This window comes from Microcebus murinus, chromosome X (genome assembly GCF_040939455.1).
Source record: "Microcebus murinus isolate Inina chromosome X, M.murinus_Inina_mat1.0, whole genome shotgun sequence".
In the NCBI taxonomy this organism is placed as follows: domain Eukaryota; kingdom Metazoa; phylum Chordata; class Mammalia; order Primates; family Cheirogaleidae; genus Microcebus; species Microcebus murinus.
Window position 1 is genome coordinate 126,888,298 of NC_134136.1, and position 8,152 is coordinate 126,896,449.

At 38.3% G+C, this 8,152-nt stretch overlaps 1 non-coding gene across 1 annotated transcript; it reads right to left on the bottom strand.

Moving 5' to 3' along the window:
• Positions 1 to 3,546: 3,546 nt before the first annotated feature.
• Positions 3,547 to 3,687, bottom strand: LOC142866001 (U4 spliceosomal RNA). The gene has a single exon (XR_012916074.1). It is a non-coding gene; the product is annotated as a U4 spliceosomal RNA (small nuclear RNA).
• Between the last annotated feature and the right edge of the window lie 4,465 nt (positions 3,688 to 8,152).

An 8,152-nucleotide genomic window follows, 5' to 3' on the forward strand; every position in this document is an offset into this window, starting at 1 on the left:
ATTCCCTAACTATTTCTGGATGTCCCAGAGGGGGCTTCATATATCCTTATACCACTATCTCCTGGGGAACAATTGAAATATAAGCAACCAACTCCACCCCCCCCCATGTATGTGAGCCCCAGTAGCTTGTGTGTACAAATGAAGATGTCTCATTGTTATCAGTAATACAGGCTTCAGATTTCCACTACTTGCCCTAAGCTGCTCCTCCTTCTAAAGGTCCTCCCAATATTTCTGGAAGACCCCAAAGGGTGTCTTCCTCACATATGGCCACAAGCCAGCCCTGCCCAGTGGCTTCTGATTTATGCCTTTTCTTTGGGGCTCTGGCTCTCACATGAGGCCATCTACTGCCCACAGGGCACCTGGAAAGGCCTTGACACTACTGGCTCTGGTGATGCCCATTGTGAAAGTGCTACTGCTCACACAAAGGGTGCCTTTTCCTGATACCCCGCAAACCACCAATTCTTGGGGTGCAAGAATGGAGAGGGATCTTGCACATGGGCAGGCACTATGACCTTTTCCCTGACACAAAGCCACCCTTTCTCCCCTGGAGCCTAAGGCAGCTCAGCTTATGCTCAGAGCCTCGCAGACTCTCTTAAGAAAACTCTTCCACCAGCTTCCACCACCACCTATCTGGTTCAGGGGCTCAGCTCCAGCTTCAGAGGCTGCCCTTCCATCTGCTTCCTCTCTCTTCCTAGTCAGCCCCTCTTTCCTCACCCAGTTATGAAGCAAAATATCCCATGCATATCAATGGATAAGAAGTAACCTATGAGTGGTGAGATGTTATGCTTTCCAGAGCTAGAATCTCTTCTAGCTGTTTAGCTTGCTCCAAGTATCTACATTTAAGTAAATAATTTAACATATTTATTTAAAATTTATTGATATGAATTTAAATAAAGGCTACACTCCTCCCATACACTCACAGATACTAAGGCCACCATTTGGGTTTCATGGTGTACTAGAAATAGCATGGACTGTGGAGTCAGACAAAGACATCTAAATCCAAGCTGTGCTACTTTGTTAGTTGCGTGTATTGGAACAAGTTGGCTAACCTCTCTGAATTTCAAGTTCCTGATTTGCAAGAATGAAGATAACAGCACCCACCTGTCAGAACTGCTGGGAAGCATTCATGAGGTATCCTGCAACCTTGCTGAACTTGTTTATCAGTTCTGATGGTTTGGTAGCAGATTCCTTAGGATTTTCTTTATATAAGATCATGTCATCTGCAGATGGAGATAGTGTGATTTCTTCCTTTCCAATCTGAATGCCTTTCATTTCTTTTTCTTACCTAACTTCCCTGAACTAGAACTTCCACTACAATGTTGCATAGGAGTGGATCTTATGAGGAAAGCTTTCAGTCTTTCACTATTAAGGATGATGGCAGCTGTGGATTTTTCATCACTATCTTTCATTAGAGTAAGGATATTCCTTTCTATTCCTAATTTGTTGAGTATTTTTGTTTTTAATCATGAAAGGGTGTTGGATTTTGTCAAATGCTCTTTCTGCATCTATTGAGATGACCATGTGGTTTATATCTTTTATTTTATTGATATGGTCTATTGCATTAATTCATTTTTTAGATGGTAAACTGACTTTGCAATCCCAGAGTAAATACCTCTAAGTCATGGTGTGTAATTCTTTTTATATGTTCTGGATTCAGTTTGCTAGTATTTTGTTGAGAATTTTTTTCATCTGTATTCATATGAGATACTGGTTTATGATTTTTTTGTGATTCTTATTTATAATATATTGAGTTAAAAAATAGGTTACTCAAATAATATGTGTAATGTGATTCCATTTTTGTCAAGAAAGGAAAGTATGTGTGTTGAGCATAAGCATATTTTAGACCTTCAGTGCCAAAATCGGATAAATCATAACCTGTGGTTTATAGCTGTCAAGATGGAGTTCTATTAGAGAAGCAGACCCACTATGAGTAATATAGAGTAAAGGGTTTATTATAAGGATTAGGTCATATGCAATTGTCAGAGATTTTGGAGTAGTCCAGTCAAACTTGTTATGGGACTCAACACCCACTGGCCCAGAAATTGGAGTCGCTGAAGAATAAAATCTGGTGGGACTTGGACCCTCTTAGGGCCCAGATATTGGCCACATCCACAAGGTGAGCTGGGCAATGAGCAACAAGGTGCATGAGCTGCCACTGTGCCTTGTACCCTGCACTGATGTTCAGAACATAAACAAATATTGCTGTAACTTCATATCTGCTTTTCAAATCTCACATAAAATGTTTTTTTATAACCACTGCTCCCTTGGTCCCATACAAGAAAGAAGACAATTTTGGGAAATGCACTTCCAGCTTAGCTAAATTGCCATGGTTCAAAGCCACCACAGTGACATCCTAATAGGATTATACATACTCCTCTTTTGTTTTTATTTATGTGCTTATTTAGTTATTTTAAAATAATAAACCCTAGCGAATGATCACTCAAAATGAGAACTAGAATACTGACAATAATTTGAATTGAACTATGAGCTCCTTCTTTATCCCATCCTCTACTTTCTCCTACCAGAGATAATCTCTATTCAAAACTTGTGTTTAACATTATCTTGTTTTTGAAAAAATTATAGTTTTTTTTTTTTTTTGACAGAGTCTCACTCTGTTGCTTGGGCTAGAGTGCCATGGCATCAGCCTGGCTCACAGCAACCTCAAACTCCTGGGCTCAAGCGATCCTCCTGCCTCAGCCTACCGAGTAGCTGGGACTACAGGCATGCGCCACCATGCCCAGCTAATTTTTTCTATATATTTTTGGTTGGCCAATTAATTTCTTTGTATTTTTAGTAAAGACATGGTTTCGCTCTTGCTCAGGGTGGTCTTGAACTCCTGACCTTGAGTGATCCACCTGCCTCGGCCTCCCAGAGTACTAGGATTACAGGCATGAGCCACCACACCAAGCCGAAAAATATAGTTTTATCTATACATATTCCAAAGAATATATTGTTTAGTTTTAGTTGTTTTAAACTTAATAAAAATGTTATGCTGTATATAATCTTTTGGCACTTTTATCACTCAATATATATTGCATAAGATTCATCCATATTGTGTGTGGCTGCATTAAATTAAATTAAATGATTTAATTAGAAGTACCTGTATAGTAATATTCCAGCGGGTAAATGCAACTATAATTTATAGATTCCTCCTCCTCTCTGTGGGGATTTGGGTTGTAGTTCCAGATTTTTGCTATTATGAATGGTGCTGCTATGAGTATTGTATTTTTCAAAGTGATGCACTAATTTTTACTCCTACCAGTTCCTCTTAAACTACATCTTCTCCTGCCCTTGATATTATCAGATTTCTTAATTTTTGCCAATTTGAATGGGTGTAAAATGGTATCTAATTTTCTCTTGATTTTCATTTCCCTGATGGCTAATGAGGTAAATTGTCTTTTCAAATATGTATATCAACTATACATATTTCCTTTCTTGTGGAATGCCTGTTCATGTACCTTGCCTGTTTTCATTGCAATGCTTATCCACTTTTTAATGATTTGTGGTTCTTTGCCTTGGATATATATTTTTAAATTTTAAATTCAGTCCCCATAGGGACCGTCAAAAATTGCCAATGCCAACTATATTACAAGTCGTCATGGTGGGGTGTTGGGAAAAGTTTTCAATTAGCAATAATCATGCCTCAGATAAACCTCATTGGCTATGATACTGCCACTGTGCAAAGCTGCCTTGGATATTTTGTTGTTTATATGTGTGGCAAAAATCTTTTCCCAGTCTGGGTCTTATCTTTTCATTTGACTATGGTGTCTTTTGAGGAACAGGATTTCCTAATTTATCAATCTTTTCTTAATGAGTTTTGGGTCTTGTTTAAGAAATTCTTCTCTACCCTAAATTCAGAAAGTTATTGTCTACTAAAACTTTTTAAGTTTGTTTTTGATATTTAAGCATTTGATCCATCTAGACTTGATTTTTGTGTATGGTATAAGATGGAGCAAAACATTTGCAAGGGTATGCAAGGGATGTCCAGAAAGTATCCAGCCATGTAAACATTCTTGTTATATTATTAATATATCAACAAGGGCTGGATATTTTCCAGACAGCCCTTGCATATACCCAACATCTAACAGTGGAGACCTCTGGTGGGTGGAGAAGGTGAGGAGAGGCTTTTGGTTTTTTAAAAAATATATTTGTAATCAAAGTAATGTGTGCATGCAATTAAAAATCATAACCCCCTCAATATAAGTGGACTGATATTGACAAACAACAGGCTCTACCCTCCTCCTTGTTCCAGAGCATTAATCTCCAGAGATAACAATAGTCAAACTATAGCTGTTTTTACTGGTATTAACCCCCTACATTTAAAATAATATTCTTGTGCTGATATTTTAGATAGTATTTATTAACATCCTACTATGTAAGATGAGGTGTTATCTCTCTTGTGCTGGTACTGCCCTTCTTTCTTCTGCTCCTAGTAAAGTTCTATCATTATCTTTGGTGAAATATTTAGTGTTTACACTACTATGACTATGTAGATAGCTGAGCCACAGAGTGAACCTTGAGTACATTTTCTTTCATAGTACAGCAGGTCCTTGAATAAGGCCCTTTCAAATTCCTGGCCTCAAGTGATCCTCCCACCTTGGCCTCCCAAAGCACTGAGATTACAGGTGTGAGCCACTGCACCCAGCCTCAATGACATTTTGTTATAATGTTGATGAGAATAAAAATTGATTCCCAGCCAGGGCCACTGTCTGTGTGGAGTTTGCACGTTTTCCCTACGTTTGCATGGGTTTTCTTCAGGTACTCTGATTTTCTTCCACATCCCAAAAATGTGCCCATTAGGTTCACTGGTGAGTCTAAATGGTCCCATTGTGAGTGAGTATGGGTGTGGCTGTGAGTGCACCCTGTGATGGGATGGCGTCCTGTGCAGGGTTGCTTCCCACCTTGCACCCTGTGCTCCCAGGATAGGCTCCAGCCACTTGTGAAAATGTATGAATAGCTCACATTTATTTCAACATTTAATATTAGAAATATTTTGGGTCTTTATTTAGAAGTTTGGTGGTCACATTTTTGTGACCAGAAATATACCACAGGAACTTAACTCTTTTTTATATCAATTAGCCTATGGTCAAATTTGGTTTCGTTATATATCATTTCACTTAAGGTCACAGTTTACAAGAACCTATTGAGGACATTAAGTGAGGATTTACTGTACAACAAACCTTCTGGTTTTTCATGGAGTCAATATTTGCTTCCTTTAGTTCATTTGCTTCTGTTTTCTCTGCACCTATGATGAAATTTTTCTTCCAGACTTTCTAACCAGAGATGTATTAATAAAATTCCTCCTAATACAGCCAAACATATCAGATTTGGTTGCTTATTTTTCACCCTTGTCAATTGCTTTCCTTTTGTAAACTAAAAATAAAATCCTAAGCCCCCCAATTGACTAAACGGACCTCCTTTTGGCCAAGGGGACCAGAGAGAAACCTTAAGAAGGTTTCTGGTCACGATGGGATAGGAGGTCAGAAACCCCTCCTTTATGGAGTTTAGACACAACCACTGACTGGCGTTAATGTTAAAATAGAGGTCATAAGACTGACAGAATGTATTTTTTGTGGCAATAAGATATCAAATTATACACAATATCTAAGGCCATGCCAGCCAAGGGTTAAGTCATGCACCCCTATACTTAAAGAATATACTATGTTCTAACTGCCTGGGGAAGGTCTTATGATTCATGGCCTCCACACTGCCCCTGAGTAAGGAATATTTTTATGGGTCCCTCAAATCTTATCATGAGTTTCTCAGACTATTGATGTACTGATTAACATGTAACCTACTGACATTGAAAAGGACACTGATTTATTTCCAAATCAGGAAGTTTTACTGATTGTCATGTGCCTAAAACATTTTAGCCTTTATGTTGTCATCTGTAGCCAATGATTGTAACCTCTGTATTGTACCCTTCAATGAAAAAAGACAACTCTGATATGAGGAGTTCCCCTCTCTTCTAAATTTTCTTATAAAAGCATTCCTACTTGTACCAGACTTCAGAACACATCCAATTTTGTTTATCTGTCCTCCTAGGTTGATCCTCAACTGTCGCTTTCAATAAATCTTTATCAAATTAGTTCTGCCTCAACAGCCTTAATTTCATTCAGCACTCTAATAACTTCTCCATTTTCATGCTCCAATTTGGAATTGTCATCCTGGGAATTCCCTTCTTCTCACTCTTTCTCTCCCATTTTCCTACATCCCATGTTATCTTCTTTTTGTCTTAATTCTTGGTGTTGGTGCAGCACATCCTTTAGTATCTTCCTGACAAGGGGTATATGAGAGTTACATATTTTGGGAGATTGTATATGTTTGAAAATAACTTTATTCTCCTTGCATGTGTGATTGATACATTGCTGGATACAGAATTCCAAGTTGAAAATAATTCTCTTTCAGAAATTTTAAGACATGCTTCTATTGTCTTCTATTACCCATTACTGCTATGGGTAATAGAAGTCTGATGCTATTCTGATTATTATTTATTTATTGAGACAGAGTCTCATTCTGTTGCCTGAGCTAGAGTGCCATGGCGTCAGCCTAGCTCACTGCAACCTCAAATTCTTGGGCTCAAGCAATCCTCCTGTCTCAACTTCCAGATTAGCTGGAACTGCAGGCAGCACCACCATGCCTGGCTAATTTTTTCTATTTTTAGTAGAGACGGGGTCTCGCTCAGGCTGGTCTTGAACTCTTGAGCTCAAGTGATCTGCCTTCCTTGGCCTTCCAGAGTGCTATGATTATAGGCATGAGCCACTGTGCCTGGCCTGATTATCAATCTTTTGACTCACTTTTTCTTTTCCTTTCTTGAAGCTTCTGGGATCTCCTCCTTATTCATAGTATTTTCAACATTCATGATGCTGCATCTTCCTCTGGGCCTTTTCTCAGTTATTTTGATAGGTACTTAGTAGGGCCATTTCAATCTCATGTCCTTCATGAAGACTCATGCCCTTCAGTTTAGATAAATTTTATTTTTATTTAGAAATTTCTCTTCTCTATTTAGTCTGTTCTCTTTTTCTAGAACTCCTATTAGTTGAATGTTGAACCTATTAGATTGGTTCTCTAATTAATTATTTTTCTTTTCCATTTTCACCATTTTCATTCTCTTTCTCTCTCTCTGTTTCTGGGAGATTTTCTCAGCTTTATTTTCAAACTTTCTCTTGAAGTACAAATTTCAATGATCACATTTTTAAATTTACCAATGTCTCTTTCTTTCTTTTCTTCTTTCTTTTCCCATAAACCCCTCTCTTTAATTGCTGTAATATCTTGCCATATCTCTCTGAGAATATTAATGTATGCATGAGGTGTGCTGCTTCCATTGGAATCTGTGGCCAAGTATGTGGTGGGGGCAGCAGGAAGTGAGGGTAAACTTGTCAGCTAGTAGTCCTGGCTTTCTGAGTCCTAGCAGCCAGGGAGGGGGAATTTTATCACTGAATGGGTAGATTTGCTTAATCCCTCTGCTTTCCCTCCCATCCTTCACAGGTCCTGGTGTGCTCCATTTCTCCAGTGAATAACCTCCTGTCTCCTGACTGGAGATGCAATATCTGACTGGCTGCAATATAGATGGGGAACTGCTCCTTAAAAGCTTTAACTGACTCCTCTTTTTTCAGCCCCATATTTTACTCTGCCTTCCTTGGTGCCTGGAACTTCCAGTTCTGAAGGCTGTCTGGATTTTGTGGAAATCAGCTTGCTACTTACCTCTGATGACTCCCTCTGGATGGCCAAGTTACCTACCAGTTCTCAGTCCACTTTTCAGCTTCCCAAAATTGACTTTTCTCTTGGAGATCTTTTCTTTTGCTCCTTTTGCCATTGTATTCTTATAATGTTTATAAAAACCCCATTATAGATGATTTGAGTTAGATTTCCAGAGGGAGCAGAAATGAACTTATCTGTTCAAACTGTTGTGCTAAACCAGAATTGTTAACCAATTCTTTTTATTTTCCTTACGTCCTCTGTTACAAATAATTAGATTAGTCATAACCTTTGATTTATAATGTGCTATCACCACTGTTTTTTGTATGTCCTCTATTTTTTCATTTTAATTTTATAATTACTATAAAGAACATCTATCATCCTTTTTTTCTTTTTTTTATTTTGGCATATTATGGGGGTACAGATTTTAAGGTTTCAATAAATGCCCTTTCCC